Source organism: Anas acuta, chromosome 2, assembly GCF_963932015.1.
Source record: "Anas acuta chromosome 2, bAnaAcu1.1, whole genome shotgun sequence".
Classification (NCBI taxonomy): Eukaryota; Metazoa; Chordata; class Aves; order Anseriformes; family Anatidae; genus Anas; species Anas acuta.
The window spans coordinates 16,840,859-16,859,161 of record NC_088980.1 but is presented as its reverse complement, the minus strand read 5'-3'; the positions used below and the strand labels follow the sequence as shown (position 1 = coordinate 16,859,161).

At 41.2% G+C, this 18,303-nt stretch overlaps 1 protein-coding gene across 4 annotated transcripts in view; it reads right to left on the bottom strand.

The window, feature by feature from the left end:
• The window catches only part of MPP7 (MAGUK p55 scaffold protein 7), a 149,414-nt gene that overhangs the window by 130,554 nt on the left and 557 nt on the right, over positions 1-18,303 (bottom strand). For 3 of the 4 annotated variants that reach the window (XM_068673644.1, XM_068673641.1, XM_068673645.1), the window contains exon 2: positions 14,838-14,906. The gene's annotated coding sequence lies outside the window, so the exon portion shown is untranslated. Of the gene's footprint in view, positions 1-8,256; positions 8,437-14,837; positions 14,907-18,303 lie in introns of all 4 variants that reach the window. The other variant, XM_068673642.1, reaches the window with a different exon arrangement.

Here is an 18,303-nt window from a genome sequence, read left to right as displayed (position 1 = left end):
GGAGGCATAATGGTGCCATGTGCAGTAACTCCTAACTGCGTATGAAAATCATCATGATCGGAAGAACTCTAATGCAAATATCGGCATGCAGGCTGTCACAGTCGTCAGCTGTGAAATAAACATATAAAATAATAGCTCGACATTATGTTTAAACATAGATGTAGAAGTCGTTTTCCCTGGCATGTCTGGTGAACATGGCAAACAAAACACAAAATTGGCATCCACAGCTCGTGAAGACTCTAGAATACAACGACCAAGATAATTTGTTACAACAAGCTGTCTTTCCAGAGTACTTTTTATTCCTGTTATAATAAGAAAATCATTATCTTTAAATATTACGTTCTGACCAACATAACATCTTTTTAACCAACTCACAAGCACAGATCTGCCTTTTGATCCTTTCTGCAAGATGCTTCTGCCTGAGAACATTCTCCCCTTTTAGAAAAAAAGATGTTAACAAGTTCACGCATTAAACCACAGCTCTCCAGCACATAATAAAGTCCTTGAAATTCAACACTGCCTTAAGCTAGTCATTACAAGTTACTGCTACAATCACTTCTTAATTGATTGAGAAATAAACGCAGTATCAATGAAGGTGATAAGAAACATTTAAGACGGTAAATATCTAATGGGAAAAGAGAAAAACAAGAGAGAAAGGATTCAGAGTGCTCATTAAAGTGAAAAATTCCTTATGCAATTACTTAATAGGAAGCTGAATACATCTATTCACTGGATCTTAGCAAATTAAGTTTGCCTTCTTTTCTCCGAATTCCATTTATACACAGACATCATGATGCAAAAGAAGTCTGCCCAAGCACTTGTACTTTTGTTTTGAACTGAAATGTCTCAGCATGGCAAACATCCCTATCTTTTTTCCATCTGTCCTACACATTTACTCGTGTTAAACTTGTGACCAACTCCTATATGAATTAATAGAAGTTTAGGTGCACTAAAAAGGATCAAAAAACAGCTAATTACTTAAATTACAGTGAGAAAACAAACTGGAAAATTCCTGGTTTAGGTTCATGCTTCATTTCTTGGAACTTACATGATTTACTAGAAATTATGAGTATATCTTAACTTGTTTTTTCCATACCTGATCAACTTATTTGACTATTTGAAAACAATAATTTAATTTAGACTTGGAGTTGTATTAAGGCAATTATGTCCCACGTATGAAAACATTCAGATTCTTAACCACTTAGCATGTGTAATGAATTTTGCAGCCTGTGACTGCAGATCCCTCGAATATGAAAGATTTAGGCTGGATACATTGCAGAGATATTGTACACTTGGTCAGCAGCTTTAAGACATCTCCTTCAGAATTTTACTTGTGATTAAGCTCAAATTCCCAGCTACGTTCTGCCCACCTCTGAAAGGCTAGAGGAGTTAATTAGAATTACATAATTAAAGTACACACCCTAAAAATTACAGTGCAACGTTACTTGCAATCCAAGATACACGTGTACTCAGAAAGCAACCACCCAGCTATACGAGATGCTCTAGGGACTGCTGTACGAAACAGGTGCTTTGAAAAGATGCAGAGACCATCCATCAGCACTGCACTGCAGAGAAGAAGTTGGAGTCAAGCTAGCTTACTTCGACAAGGAAGAGAAATCCAGCAGAAGAGTGAGAAGAACGACAAAATCAAAGCAACAGCCTGTTGAAATCTCTGCAGCAGAATTATGTTGCAGAGATAAGCAGGACTCGATGCTGCATATTACGAGAAGAGACAAATGCTGCAATAGCAGACAAAAGAGATAATGCGCTCCAAAGTGTTTTCAATGTTCAAATGCATAAGAATGAACACATCTCATAGCTATTATTATGTGATTTGAAATGAGTAGGATTTAAATACAGCCTTGACATGATGCTGAATTTGGAAAACATCTTCCTGTTTATGAGCTCAAGTGAGCGGCAGAATAATGGCATCATTCACAGCAAATTAAGAAAGGACGTAAGAGGAATTTTAGAAATGGTGATAAAATTGTGGCATGAATTGTGTTATTCAAGAAAGCAAGTAATGTGCTTTTTAACAATCATAAGTTAAGAGTTTCCAATAGTTTATTTCTCCACTAAGAGTAATAGATAATACTAATAAAACATTTTCCAATGTAATTTGACAGTAACACTTTTTTTTTTTTTTTTTTTTTTAGAAAAGCTGATGATACATGTTCAGACATTGCAGACAATGAAAAATTTGCTTTACATTTTTGTAAGGGGTATACTCAGTTTTAGCTACTGAGTACATGTCAGGAGAATGAATTTGAAGCAAGATGGCAATGCAGCAAAACCAACCGAACAAAGCTCACCATCTGTGTCCAGAAGGTATGTAAAATGGTTCGAGTGTTAGTGATGATCTAGGAAAATGAGGCAGAAATCAATCAGTCTTTCTAAATTAAACAGATTTTTGTGCATGAAATTAAATAAAGCAATAATATTGTCCTTTTGTTGAGTTCAATGAAAAGCTAACAATGTGGCTAATATAAGACTTTTTTTTTTTTACTTCCTTCCTGCAGATCAAACTAGAATCCATTATCTTCTTTTTTTCTGTATCCCAACAGATCAACTAATGCAGTACATTTATTTCACATGTCTCTAGCGAGTGAACAACTGAAAAACTACGAAGAGGAAACACGTCCATTAGAATAATATTTAAACAGTATCTGTCTATCATGAGCCATTTCAATTTAAAAATAAAAATAAAAAAAAATGGGCTGTGTTACTTCCAATTAATGATTTATTGGGGAGGATGCCTCTGGAGCTTCTAAGTTAGGACTGACATTTGAACAGGACACAACCAGGCACAAGCAAATCAAACTGAAGTAAGCCCAGTTTTCGATGGAGAGGAGAAAGGTATTTCTATTACAATGAGAAATTGTGGGAGAGGTTCCCTTTACCCCACTTATTCCAATGTCAATAACATGCATTTACCAGAACTTCTAAAAACTGTGTTCTTCAGCTAAAGTTGCTAGTTCTCTTAATTCCTTACTGAGAATTTCAACTGTTTGTATGATTATTAAGGGATGAAGGTATTGGAAATGCAATCAGTTCTCCATCATTACATCAGTTCTGCCCTTACAACTTCCTCTGCAATTTACTTAGGTGAAAATCTGTCTTGTTAATGACATTTCTTGGTGCAAGGTGGGCACTGCCCAACTTCTTTATGATCCCTTTAAATCCTTAAGAACTCTTTTTGGTCCTTAACAAGCAGCTACTGCTCCTTTTCCATCCAAGGAGCTACACACTGTTGATTTTGAGCAGCAGTGCACTGGATTCCTCTTCCCAGTCATTTTCTTGCCTACATCCTAATAGGGGTATCATCATCACCTTCATGCTCCTTTCTTCCCATTAGAGACAGAAGAGTGCTTAAATCATTGTGCTTCTTTATCTATGACCCTTCAGAACTTTTTTTTTTTCTAAGATTTTCTTCAATCTTAAAGAGAAGACATTAGTTTAAAACCGTATTCTGAAAAGACAGGTAGGGCATTAGACAGAAAAACAGTCACGCATCTATAACATCACCCTCCACTGCTCACGGTAGCAGCAATCACAGCGCAGACGTTCACTGGTTTGAAGCAGTTTCAGCACTGTAGTTTCCAAAGCAGTACCGGATTTAATAAATTCCCCAATGCTCACTGGTTAAAGCAGCAAAAAAAGCTTTGTTTTACTGTTCTACTGTATAGTGCCAGAACAAATTATCGTTGGCTACAGAATGCAAGCTTTAACCTAAGGTTCATACTTACAGTTGTTATTCTTCAGCTGTCAAACTGAAGAGGAATATCAATAAGCCACGTAAATCTGTAAATGCTGATTAAAATGCAAAAGGAGAATCAGCCGATGCACAGAGGAATTACAAGCTTCCAGAAAACGTACTCATCTCCCCATGGAAGAGTGATGTTCCAGTGTGTCTCAGGTTGTTACTTATGTTTGGATTGAATATCAGCTCCTGGAAGACTTCAGTAAAAAGGCATGTCCTGACATTAAAATATCACTTTCTGACTTGTAAGTAAAACCAAAGTAGAACACCTCCATTTGAAATATTTAATTATGCAGCAAATCTAAATCTCGTATCCAATTTTCTTTCACCAAAACCTCTTTATCCTCAACATTACAGTAACTTCATTTATTCTTAACATTAACAGGTGCTGTTTGAATCCCGTGCCAAAGAGAGGATAGGACACGAGCATAATATTACATTTGGAAACACGAGTGAAATTTGGCAGAAGCTGATGCGTTGAGGTATCTAAGACACTGCACATGTGCTCCTTGCAATGTGCTGTGCCAACTCTGAAAACTACACCACATTAAGGTAAGATGTCTTACGGGTCAGATGTGTGGACTGCACTTGCTCCATACTCCAGACAACACAGGGCACAAAAAACGAACCCACAAGGGCTCTCCACACGCACACATTTTCCTTCCACCTCACAGCCAACCCCAAAAGGGTGCAATCATACCAGTGTTCACAATAATTTTCATGAGTGCTTCTTTCCTTACTTTATAGATTATCTTTCAAAGAAATGAGTAATGCATCCTGTTGCAGCACACTAAATACAGAGAGCCTGGGAATTGGGTTAACTGAATATAAGCCACTTTCTCTTGGAGCTGCAAAATTTTTGGCACATATCAAACCCATGCATTCTGCCACTGAGTTTCCATCCTCATGTTTTCACCTGATCCATACGAACCATTTAGGGCATGACACGCCATCTTTTTCCAGTAAGGAAGGACCACCCATGCACCCTCTGTGCACACTGCCACAGAAAGCCAAGGCACCTTCCTCTGATATCACAGCACGTTTCATAGCATGCAGGAATTGTAGAGCTGAAGAAATTATTCATTCACTGAGACAACTATTGTCTCACACTGAGAACTCCAGATCTATCAGGCTTCAGCTAAGAAGCAATAGATAATATTTTCATGGTTTCATTGAGTAAAATTATTAACTTTTTTTTTTTCCAAGGTAAATAACCCATTAAGTTGGCTGAATTTCATTCTCTTGACAACTTTGCCCAAATGAAACTCCCATTTCACATAGGGAGCAGGCACCGTGGAGATACACATATATGAAAACACACCCAGTAAGTTTGGTTTTGGAAGTCGATGCTTTGGAAGTTTAAGAGCTAATAAGTTTCCCAGTGAGGTTATCACCTTCTAAGATCTCCCATTTTCAGTAATCCTGCATTTTTTGTCTGAAGACAGAAGGAACTTTTCACCCAAGTGTTACATCACTTAGGAACTAACAAGAACGATGTTTCTTCAGCTTGGGAAGTAGCTTCATAGTTGGATCTTCCATTATAGCCTGCACATACAGGTAGCAAAAGCATGTTCCTAACAGAAAACTGCAGGAAGTGGTAAGGAATTTAGTTTCTAATTAATACAAGGCTTACATGAATGCCTAAGGTACAGCCTAGTTTCCTACCACCAACTTCACTGCCCCAGCACTGCCCAGTATGGATGTCAAATTCTAGCCAAGCAATCAATCCCATCAGTGTATGGCCCTAACGTGCCTGCCTCCGTACTTCTGTAGCCAGGAGCCTAATCTTTACGAGCCGCAGTGTTGAACATTAGAAGGCTTAAGTTCTTTTTTAAACCTGGGATATAAAACCTTCCAGTGCATTATAAACACTGCTAAGTGTTTGTTTTACTTTTTCCAACACATCAGCGCTTAGGATTCTAAGTGGAAGGAAAGTAGGTCAGGTTTTCCTACTGAAGCTTTTTCAAACTCTTTAATTTTTTGTAAATTCTACAAAACACATCTGCCTTTTACATCCTTCATTAATATCTTAAGAATACAAACCTCTGAAGTGCACTTCAATTTATCAAAAGCCTTAAGAGTAGCAAGCATCTATAAATATTAGAGAAATATTTCAGCGTAAGTCCATTTTTTTGTTCCTATGTGCTAGGTCTGGCTTATCTTTGATCACAGATTTTTGCAGTAACCCATTAAAAATGCAGAAGGAATTTGCCCACGCAGATCAGCCACAGAATAGTGATCTGAACATTTAACAGCCTGCGGGGGGGGAAAAAGGTGGAACCCGTGCACTGGAGGGATGCCTTCAACACCTTCATAGGATCGTCTGCATTTCTCACTGAGAGGACATTCACTGAGTCCCTGCTGATTAGGCAATAGTCTCAGAGTTTAGAATACAGATTTTTCTGTCTTCCTGTACACTGCAGCAACAAGGAAGCTACTATTTGCTCCTTTTATCAGCAGCAGTACAAAGAGTAAGGCACACCCTGCTGAAGCAACTGGAAAAACCTGCTGTGTGAGAGCAGGCAAGCGAGCACCCATACCCATACCTTCACCTCGCGCCACGTTTCCACGTCTCCACGGGGACTTGGCCTCAGCCTAGCTGGGAAAAGCTGAGCAGGAAGGCAAGGCCTGGGCATAAACACAGCATGGTAAGTCCAAAAGAAGAAGAACAAATATTAAACTAAAAGGACAATCTTGGCACACGACCTGGTTATCGCCAACTGATCTTGAACAAATTGAGGCTGAATACCGCAAGTAGGTTCCCCATGCTGAGCACAATTTAGCTCTGGAACAGGCTTCTAATTAAAGTCGTGGGGGAAAAGGCCCAGCTGGTTTTGAAGCAGAGCTCCATATGGCTATGGCTGTACGCTGAGGCTTACAAGAGCATGGAAATAAACTTGATGAATAGGGAGCTCCTTTCCTGTCCCACATTCCTGGGAGAACAATAACTGTCAACCAAACAGCATCGCTCTGATACAGCTCGAAGATACAACCATCTGCCAGGCAGTACCCACCAATAATTAGACCAGAGAAAGCAAAAACGCATCAATGTCATTGCGGGACAAACTTTGCCAAGAATAAACTTCACAGAGGATCTTTTCACAAATGCCTTAGACTCACAACCACGCTTCCCGTACTTTCGTAGCAGAAATTTATTTTTTCAGACCAAGCATTACAGGTTGAAGAGCAGATGGGCTTTCAGGCTCACCAACCTTTCCACTTGCTTGACATCTAAGACGTACATAATGAAGTACACGAGCTGGTCTAATAAAGAATATTTGCCTCCACCTACGAGTGTTTCAAGCTGGGAGACCATTTCACCCTACTGGGTCCAGGCCGGGGGTGGGGAGTGGGAGGAGGATCTCATATCTTTGTTTATTATTGCAATGTACCTGAAATCGAAGACAAACAACATAGTATTTTTGGCTGATTGACTCCACCTGTTTATAGACAAAGTCACTGAGCACATCACGCATCTACTGTTCCCCTTCTACGTTCCCATACCGAAATGCAACGACTGAGGGTGTAGCATGAGTGCTCATCAGGAACCGTACCCGTAAAGCAAACTGAAACAAAACTATTTCCTATTTCTTATAAACCAAAAGCTTAGGATACTCAAGGAAATTACCTGGCAGCAGCCAAAAGAGCAAACTATAGGAAATATTTTTTTTCTATACAATATCTAGGTTAAGTTATAATAGCCATAGCCCAACTGTTCAGGTAAGCACTTGAGACATCTTGAGAACGAGTCCTTCAGCGGCTGCTGAACAGAATGGAGCCGACACAGCCTGTCAGAGCCCACAGTTTTGACAACAGCCAGGCTGCTACACCAAAACACAGGCTGCTCTACAGCCATTATTGCTCTTTATTCCTAAACATCCTCTCCTGGTCACTTCTGAAGAAAGTATGACAAGTTCCTACATTCTCATCAGGAGACCTCCCCTCATTAACACACCATTTCAGCTTCCTTTTTGCAGTTGATTTCCCCTCTCCCTAACCCCTTGCAAAACTATTGTGGTCAAACACACAGAAACATTTAGCAGAACAAGAAAAAAAAAAAAAAAAACTTGTGTCTGAGCAGTAAAGTTTACATAAAATAAAACTATTTTCTCAGCCGTAGTCTCCTGGTGAAGCACAGAGCAAGGTAGCTGCAGGAGAATGTTACAATCCATTCTTAGTTTGTATCACACCACATTTTGCTCTACTATTTCAGTACATCTGGTTATACTAGAATACCAACACTTTTTTAGACTTGTCATCAGAATAGCACACACTTACATTGACTGTAAGTGCCTGCAGAGCTGATTTATAGTATATTCCAGACATATGACTGTATAATTCAGACAAGCTTAAAAAAAGTATGCTGAAAGAAGATACTACCAAGGACTTCCCACTGGCTCTGCTCAGCGTAAGAGGACATATTTTACTTGACCTACCCTACTAATCTCAGTAAATTGGACCTCAGCAACAGATGCAAAGCTCAAGTGACCACTTACAAATCCTTAATGCTGCTCCACCTCCAGCCTTTGATCAGTTTTCTTCTCAGAGTACCGAAGACCTGTGCTCCTTGGGCTATGTAACAGGCTCCTCTTAGTCCAGGAGCTGATCTCTGGTACCAGCAGCAGGGTTACTGCTCCCAACTTCAGCTGTGTTGCTCCCTACACATCCAGAAAGGCCTACATTGGCATACAACAACGAATTTTAGATCTAAGGAGTTCAGAGACTGTTTGGGTTATTTTGCTACAAGATTTGATATCAAATTACAGAATTATTACGATACCATCTACGTGCATGCTGCCGTTTATATTTGACAGTCTGACCCAAAAGTAGCTGAAAAGGATGATGAAATCTACATTCAGACAGCTTTCATTCCTCTGGAAATTACAAAACCATAAGCACACAAATTGCTTGAAGCATAATTCACCTTTGCACAAACTTAAGTTGAACTAGAATTGTTAGAAAGAGTATTTTGGATCACAAATTGCCTTTACCCCATGGGTCCTTACCCATGTTTGTACTAAAAACATAAAAACTGAACTCTTCAGAAACACTGTAAGCATTGCAAAGCAAATAAAAGGAAAATTTGTCTACACAGAACTAACTTTTAGCACTTGGAAAACATTTGGGCAGTAAGAAACACTATCTTACCCTCTTCTGCTTCTTCCAGGCTTCTCCCATGGAAAATTGACAGGATTCCCCATCAGACATCCTTGCTACTATCCTGTGCTGAACCCTGGTCAGGCTCCAGCAGGCTGGAGGATTTTGCTATGCCATTGCAATGACAGCAAAAAAACGTGCCCAAAGTGGCAAGTTTGGTTATTCGGTGTGTGCTTGTGTGTGTTTAAGCATATTGTTCTGAAACAATACTTTCAGAAATGCCGTCTTTGAAACTTGAATGGGGCGACTCCTGCACACAAATTCTGGATCTCAAGCATGTTGTTTACGCCAAGTACCAGGCTGATAAAGTCACGTAAACTTGCAGTTTTAATACCAAGTTTATTTTTCCCTTCTTCATTTATATTTAATACCAAGCTCCCAGCCCTACATAGGTCATTCTGGCAGCTGGTACAATTGCATGCCAAGTCACAAGCTAAAGACTCTGACACCAAAATGTCAAACCAGCGACCCTCTGATGAGGGTTAAGCAATAGCAAAAGAAATCTGCCTTCCAGAACACAGCCTGGTTGAGCGACATGGAGGCAAACTCTCAGCATCAGGTCAGGAACTTTCTAAGGAGAAGCCCAAGCCAGCCTGCTCATACTGTTCTCTTTGGCATTGTCTAACAAAAAAAAAAGGAAATGGAGAACACAATGCCCCTTGACAAGATGGGTCAATGCCTAGGAACCACTGACCTAGACAGCAGTACTGTGACATTAATTCATAACCAGAATCCAAAGGCTAGGGCTGGAACCAGTTTCTTACTTGGAGATCAGAGTAGCTCACCTCCTGAATCCTTAAAATGTTTTTATTTTATTTTATTTTATTTTATTTTATTTTTTATTTAAAGTCTTTTCCATCCCTCTTTTACTTACAAGATTCATGTAATATCCAGTAGATTACATTAGTTTTCCCTTGAGCTTTCCTTTTTCCAAGGATACTGTATTCTCTTCCAACATTTTTTTCCTGAAATGGGCTGGTTTTATCAAAAGAATGGCGAGCAACTAACATATTTCCCCCCACCTTGGCCTAGGAAATGTTTCATTGCCAAAGGAGGCAGGAAAGACTCATCAGTAAGAGGAGTGCTGCAACAGTTATCTCAACTTTCAAGGTCAAAAGTAGGAGTTGTAGACACATGCACACTCACACACACAAACAAATCCATGCTCCATATAGTAAGGGCTGGCTTGTGCTTGAGTACACACACTCTAAAATAACTTTTATGTATAGGAAATGTGTATGCAGAAGGGAGTTTATGCATAAAAACATCCAACATTCATGGAAAAAATGTAATTGCAACTAAGAGGAAATGTGGAGCTTCCTGTGTGTGTAACTTGTAACTTAGACACTTCTAAGTGTCTCTGCTACAATGCAAACACTAGATTTCAGGTTACTTTTTCTATTAGTCTCTATCCAGCAACGATAACAATGTGGGGAAAAAAAATGTAACATTTGGCAAAAAGTAACCAGACATGAAGCTTTCATGCTGGCTGTGGCACATTCTCACTTCTCTGCCGGGGAAGCAAGGCTGTCCGCTGCCATCTATGCCCATGCCATGGCTCATCTCTTCAGTCTGCATTCCAGTGCGGAGATAACATCTCAGCATACTGCTCAGGAATGAGTTGTGGAGAAGAACAGGCCCAGTCATTACTTTCTGATTCAGAGCAGTGCATTACTACATTTAGTAGTTTAGTATTAGAGTAGTTACTACATTTTACGAGGTCTCTAAAAAGTGTTCTGAGAATACTGCAGAAATCTGTTTCTCTCTGACAGCAGCAAAAGCGATGAAGAAGAACAAAATCTCATTAGAAGATGCAAGGCAGCAACAGGAGTGAGGCACTAAGATTTGCTAAGGCAGAATGAGCAACAACCCCTGTGAGAAAGACGGTAACATATGCTTTAAATTCATATAAGACAGAAGAGCACGTATGTCACAAGGCCAGCACTAACTGGGCACAAAGGGAAACTTCAGCCCTTTGCTCATGGTCCTCTCGATTCCACCTGGAGAGAAGGGAAATCAGCATTTGCATTTGACCAGCCAGGGAATCAGAAGCAGCTGGCTGCAAGGAAAGGGATGGGGACAGGTAGACACAAAGGCTGGATGTGGTGCTTAGAGACTCCTTGATGGAGGACTCCTCCTCTCATCCCAGTGCTGAGGAAGTGCACAAGCTGCAAACCAGCAGGCAAATATTTAGCCAGAAGCACCAAACTGTAAGATGATGTTTGCTTTTTGCACAACTGGGAGTAACTTCATTTACTGTTTGGGTCTTCACAGGGTGGGCAAACGTGTTCATTGAGATTTCTTACGTAGCTGCTCTGCCATACTAGAAACTTAATACAAACACACTGAGCAGCCACACCAGGTCCAATTACTTAAATGAACATTTTTCTATTCCTGGAGTATGGCATTAGAGGTGTTAGCTTTAGCCTGACGTTAGACTGTATCAATGGGCACACAATGTCTTCAGGAGCCTAGAAATATTCCATTCATAAAATGAAGAGGTTTTCTCTCCTGAAGTACCACCAGGCCCGTTTTCCATCCTGTGAATACATGCAGTGCACCTGCTGGCTCCACGTCATCCCCCAGGCTTTTAGCTGTGATGACAGCAGGCTGATTTTAATAAGCTGCAGTGTTTTGATATGTAATGTACGTGCCTATTGAACTGATACACGCATTTTAAATATTAATGCTACATCCAAGCTAGATGAAAGCATTGGGGAATTTAGAATAAGTGATTAATTAAGGTGGGGCATTTAATTCCCTGAAGTAAGGCAGCGGTATGCAAAACGGTGAGTTCACTACTCACGTAAAGCACCCAGAATGTCTCCTGTTTTCTTTCAAATTTAATTGCCATCACCCATACGAAGCCAAAACCACTAGCCAGAACTCGTTAAATAGTGTGATACAGCTTGAAGTCTGAGGAATAAAATGGAAATTCAACATTAACGAAGTGGCATTTAATCAACTGTCATCATCGATTACAGTCGGCCACCTACACAACCAAGCTAGAGAATTAAGCATTATATTACAGATGCTGTCTGCCTCTATTTGTAGAGCAGTAAAAAGAGGATTCGACTAAAAACTCTCTTCCTACAGGCTGTTTTAATTCTTAACAGTAACAGAAATAAATCCATTACTCCCTTTGATTTGCTGAACAGAAGCTAACCACTGGTAAAGAGTTCCTGGATCAAGACCAATCTTTGTATTAGACATTGGTTATTATGGGTCCTGTGTATTTTTCCAGTTAGTTAACTGTTACAATGCCTTCCTGTACCTAAAATACCTGAACTCTTCCTCTGCAGCTACGCCAGCTACAGACTCTCCCTTTCTGACAAGCTTCTGCATTGGTTCAACACCTTTTTATTCCCATCTTTTTTCGCCATTGAAATGAAGGCACTTTTTTTTTTTTTTTGAAGGTCTGCATTTATCATGGTGGGAAAGCTCAGTGAAAAGCCCTAATAAGAATGAATCTAAATGATCTTTATTAAGTGATAAACGCATTTATCACGAAATCAGGAATTCAAACACCTCATTGAATACAATTCAGCATTAGAAAACATTTAAAACATTTCTCATAGTTTCTAGGAAACAAAAGCTGTTTACAGGTGGCATAATGAAGTTCTCGACTTTTCTCCCCGTTGCCAAGCTGCTCCTTTGGCCCCTGCTCCCTCCAGTAACTGCCTTGCCAGCCCTTCTTTTGCTGCACCTAGGGCAGAAGTCTGCAGGTCCCGTTGCCCAGGAAGACATCTTCCTCCACTGCCACAGTCCTGGAGTCAGCTCTTTCTGGTCACATTTTCTCTGTTGGTCTGGGTGCACACCGTCAGTCAGAAGCAGCTGTCTTGCAGCAGACATGAACAGAGGGAACTCCTGGCACTTGCTGGGTGTCAGTACGCACCTTTCCTATGCTCCTTCCAAATATCAGTTTGCTTGATGACTGACCACTCAGCTGCTGCATGCTGCTTTTGGTCTCCTTTTGAAACATCCCAATTTCTTGAAGCTAGACAGTTCAGCTGAGAAGCAGCACGCTCACCTCACCTGACCTGCTGCAGGTCTCGCCGCCCAGCCGCATGACTCGCAGGGCTGTCAGATGACGGCCAAACGCAGCACTCAGCCTGCACTCAAAGCATGCCATTCACAGTTTTATCCCCTGAGGCTCGTTTGCCATTTTGATGCCCTCCCTCGGACTGGTGGTGGCAGCTGGAAGGTGGTCCATCTCACAGTTCGTGTCGTATTTCAAACACATAACAAGCTTTCAAAGCAGGGAGTCACACACCGCCACTCTACTGGAGCAGTGTACGACTACTGGGCTGTAGCACTTGAAGGGTCTCTTTAGCACAAGAAAAAAATCTAGCATCTAATTCTGATGTTATTTAACAGATTTGGGTCTTTGGATAAGAAACCTGCAACAGCTCAGTGATGTAGGCTGGATGTTCCTTTCCCCATCAGAAGGTACCTGCTAGCACTGAGGTTGGCTTGCCCGAAGCTCTACGTTACCTACACGTGTTCCAGGAGTTATGGAACCAGATAACTTTGGGCACTGTGCAGCAAAGGGCTCCTTTCAGAGCCTCCCTGATTTACAGATGGCGAGAGAGCAGCAGGGAGGGCAGGGCAGGGAGTGCCCAGACAAGGCAGCTCACAAAGGGCTGCTGTTCCTGCGGTGAGAGCAGCAGCAGCCGCGCCTCGGGCTGGTGGGAGGGCGAGTGGGGAGTGAGGGCACGAGGGGAGGAGCGAGGACTTGAGATGCGACATGCACACAACACAGATTTCATGTTCCTGATAGACTTTACCCTCTGTACACCTTAGCTAGGGAGCGAGCTACTCGTTCAGGAGGTGGTTTTGGTGACTTCTCCAGCAGTGCCAGTGTCAGGATGATGCAGCTTCAGCTTCCCCCTGTGCACACACTTCGCTCACAACGCTGTCAGAGCACAGAAGTTAACTGTGTTCACAGCTTCCCAAATGACCCAGATTACAATGAGATAATTAACTGCTCGCCAACAGCTACTTCATTGAAAACCTCTATCGCTGGATCTGCTAGACCACAGAAAAACTTCATTACTGCGTCGGTTAAGCCCCTGAGAAGAAACTTAAGGCTGTTGCTTTAGATCAGTTCTCTTCTGCAAGACTTATAAACTGGGACAAAAACAGAAGCCTTTCTACCAGCTGAACTTGCAACTTCTTAAAAAATAGAAAAAGAAACCTCTCCACCAGCCAGTTGAGGCTTCTGATTCTGATTTGGCCACACGTAGTGTGTGAAATATTTATACTCAGCTCTTATTTATAATTAACAACGTCAGTTCCATTTCTTTAGATAGCATTTGTGGCGTGCTGTCAATGAAACAGCACTTCTGGATTTCATATACGAAACAATATTGTTCCTTTTGGAACAGACTCATTTGCTAAAGCCAAGCTCAGTCCACCAAACAATACATTATGAGTGCAATAAAGATTTTCAGTGCTCTTTATATAAATGGATATAGACATTTCCAAGCTCTAAGACATAATTAGTAGCTCTGAAGCAGTTTTACTCTACTCTTGAACATGTTACATGATTTATAGTATAATTTATTTTGTAGTTAGTCATCATTAACAGTTGGCTGAATTAGCAACACGCTTTCTGATTTTTTCAGAACTTATTCCATCATATACACTGAAACACCATAAGAAAATGTAATCATTCATGACTTAAAGAGGCTGTGTTTTAAGACAATAAAGCAGCACACCGTCAGAATTAAGAAATCTTATTCCATATATTGGTCCACCAGCGTTTCACAGCTTTATTTACTAATACTAAGAAGAATATAAAACTATTCTTGGTCTCTCATCCCAATCCACACGCTGTTAAGGACGAGAGAAAACAAGTGACAGCCTAATCCAGTATCAGAAAACTTTTGGCAGAAGAGTATTCACAAAGTAATCCTACCTGTAAGGCCGTCTTTACTTCAAGGTGGACTTAAGATGCACATTTTCCAGACTGTAGATTCAATGGAACCTGAAGAAAAAAGGAAAGGCTACTAGTATTATGACATTAGGGTTGGAAACATGAAGTATCTTCATGCTTTTATTCTAAACATTAAGAGCATGTATTCCTAACAATCATTTGTCTATGAAACCTTGCAAAAATAAGAAGAGTCAGAAGAGACTTTTAGGGTGTGGGGTGGGGGAGATGATGAGTTGCTAATTGTTCCGCATCCATGCCTACCCTAGGCAAATTCATCTTAAAGGAGTAATTAAACAAAATTATCTCAAAATATGCCTAAGTAAGCTTCATCTACCTTATAAACATCCATAAGGCTTCATACGTACATAATCACATTTTATACATTTATACCTGGGTACAAATTAGTACAGGTTAGCTTTCTCCTACTATTCTTGAAGTCCAAACTCAAAAACCCTTCAAGCATGCGTGCCTTGATGCTTACAGAAAAAAGCTCATTTCTTTGCTTCGTTCTGCTTTGGAGAGCCAGCAATAACCTCAAAACCATCACTAGCTGTGCACGCTGACATTTAGCAAGTGTCTTTTTCAATGCTCCACCTGGCATCATGCGCTGCCTCCTCCTCATGCGGGCGCAGAAGACCTGATGTTCCCAGCCCCGATGTTCCCACAGGCAATGAGCTGCAGGAGCAGCAACGGCGTAACACAGCACAGAGGGTGCTTGGGCAACAGAACCACGGCAAACCCTCTACATGCATGGCAAGAGCTTAAGTCAAAACAGCAGAAAACCTCCAGACAGGGCTGCTCTTTCAGCTTTTGTATTTCACCATATCCTTCTCACGCTGCATATGACAACGATCACACCTCCCATTGTATAAATCTCTGTGGCTTTGCAGTATCGTTTGTAGGTACAGTTCACAGATTCTTTCAGTGACTACCTTTAAATACTGATGTCATTCCAGATGTAAAGAATGAGTTAATTTCAGGAGCTTCTCACTGCAGGTCTGTGATAGAATTATTGCACCACTGACTACACTGCACACAGTTAAAGATCTGCAAAAGCTCAAGATTTGTTCTTTAAAACTAGCAAAGAATTGCCTGGCTGATTATTTTTTTCTTCTATTAAAATATTCTTTCTTCAAGATATAACATACTGCAAGCGGGCACTGTCCAAATTTTTTTATTGAGGCTGAATTTTGACTTGTGATTTCATTCATTACCCAAGAAGAGCAACAGCAGGATCGTATTAGCCTTCACAGCACCGAATTGAAAAGCAACAGAAATAAGACATAGGCCACAGTAACAAGATGCGATCCCAAGAGATTAAAGATCCTGAAATCCTTTTACATTAGCTGCTCATCTTTTCTCCATAGCTAGCAACTGGGACATGAAGTCCATTCTAAACATGATTCAGAATGTAGATTGTTAAACCATTTTCAGAACAAAACCTGGGGGTCACAGAACTAGTCTGCTTAATGCTATTGCTCAAAACACATGGAATTTGTTATCCTTCCAGAGAGGGGGGAAATTCAAGTTATATTCCCTGCTAGGCATAACGAACAGAGATATTTTTCAAAAACATCAAAGCAAAGTTCTGTGCATCTTCAGACGAGCTATTTCTGGTGTTCCCCTAAATGCAAGACTGCTAACTGAAGGAAAGAGCATGTCAAAGTAACATTAATCACTGTCCTTGGAAACTCACTTGTCAAAGAATTTTCCTGAAGGCCTCATGGTAACCCTCAAAATGGTCCTGGAAAATACACTAATGCAGAGCCAGAGCTGTTCTCAGAGCTGCCATAACCACATGGGACAAAGCAAATGGTCTGAGCTGTCAAGGGATGTTAAGGACACTGCACTGCAAATGTTATCTGAAATGTCCTAAGTAATGCCTGCTGCCTGCCTCTGTACTTCAGTACCAATACAGGTCAAAGAAATATTACATAAGTAAGATATTGCTTGTGAGGTAAATACCCACAACTAAAAGCAGGTATAAATTACTTGTTATGTATTTCTAAGACTAAAATCAGTGAAGGCAAGTGAATATACTAATGAACCTTAATGAACCACGCACAGAAACAACCAGGAGGAAAACTTTCCCGGTGATGGAGCAGGAAGAATATATTCACCACGGGCTAGGATTAAGCTGTATTAGCACAACTATGCAGGAAGCTTTCAGGACTTCTACACGTAACTCACCTGGCTCTAGATGGTGAAACTCACTTAATTCACTGCAACAGCTTTCAGGAGGAGGAACGCTAGGAGACAGCTAACAGACACTTTGCTAGCAGCAAGACCAGACTTTTTCCTACTTTTACTTATTATCATAGCAAGTTCTACAATAATCCTTAACATGGAAGAACCAGTTTAGGGGGAAAGATGCCACTGAACTACTTTTCTTAGATCCCTTCTGCTCCTTTCCATATGCTAGAGATAAACGAAATGCTCGAGCATGCCCGGGTGCTTGCCACATAAAAAGGATAGATTCAGCACAGGAAAGCACAACCAAAGCTCCAGTTTTCCGTGAAAGGCAACGCTGCAACATCATAAGCACAGATGGGCGTTCCAGCAGTTTCCAACAGCATCTTTGTGAGAATCACAGGACTCCCACCAGGCACGCAGGAAAGGGCTGGGAGCTGTCACTTAGCAAGCTTACTTGTGACTGTTTCCTATCAGGAGCTGGGAAGTCCTGAAAATTTGAACAAAATTGCAAATAAGCATCTAATGTAATAGCACATTATCTTTATCTAGCTTTCTCTGTATCTGGTATTGACTTTTATGCTGTGCTGTTACAAGCTGACAGCTCCAACTCCTGCCTCATATAAAAATTGAATTCCAAATTGAATGCTAGCACACAGAAGACAGCTCACTGCACGCACAAAAAGCCACTTTAGCTGAGGTCCGCGGCCCATCTCTCAGTGTCCTGCCTCTGATGGGGACTGCTAATGGATGCCTGGAGAGGAGAGCAAGCACAAACACACGGCAACGCTTCCTGAGCGCTCCCTGACACTTGACAGCACCGTGCGGCGCTGGGACCTCCTCCGCCTCCTGTCCAGCGTTCACATGTAGGTAGAAAGATGTTCACATTAAGAATCCGAGCGCATTTAAATCAACTTCTCACCATTTGGGTTGCTGCTTTGCTCTTTTGGCTGTGCTGGCACAGCAGAACCCCGCGGGTCCCCTCCGTTCATTCCCTAGCCCCAAGAGATTAAACCCGAAAACCCGAATTAGCTGTTGCTTTAGGACTGCTTTCAGAACCGGCGTGTAATGACGGTGTGGAGCACGGGCAGCCTTGCCCAACCCAAGGGTGACATTTCACGAAATCCCCACGCCGGTCCGACGTGAGATTAGAGATTTAATCGCCCGCATCCCCCCAAGTATCGCGCGCTCTCATTAAGCACATAACAAAGCTGTAAATTAAGTAAGACCTTCCTGTAGACAGCGCCAAGAAGTAAAC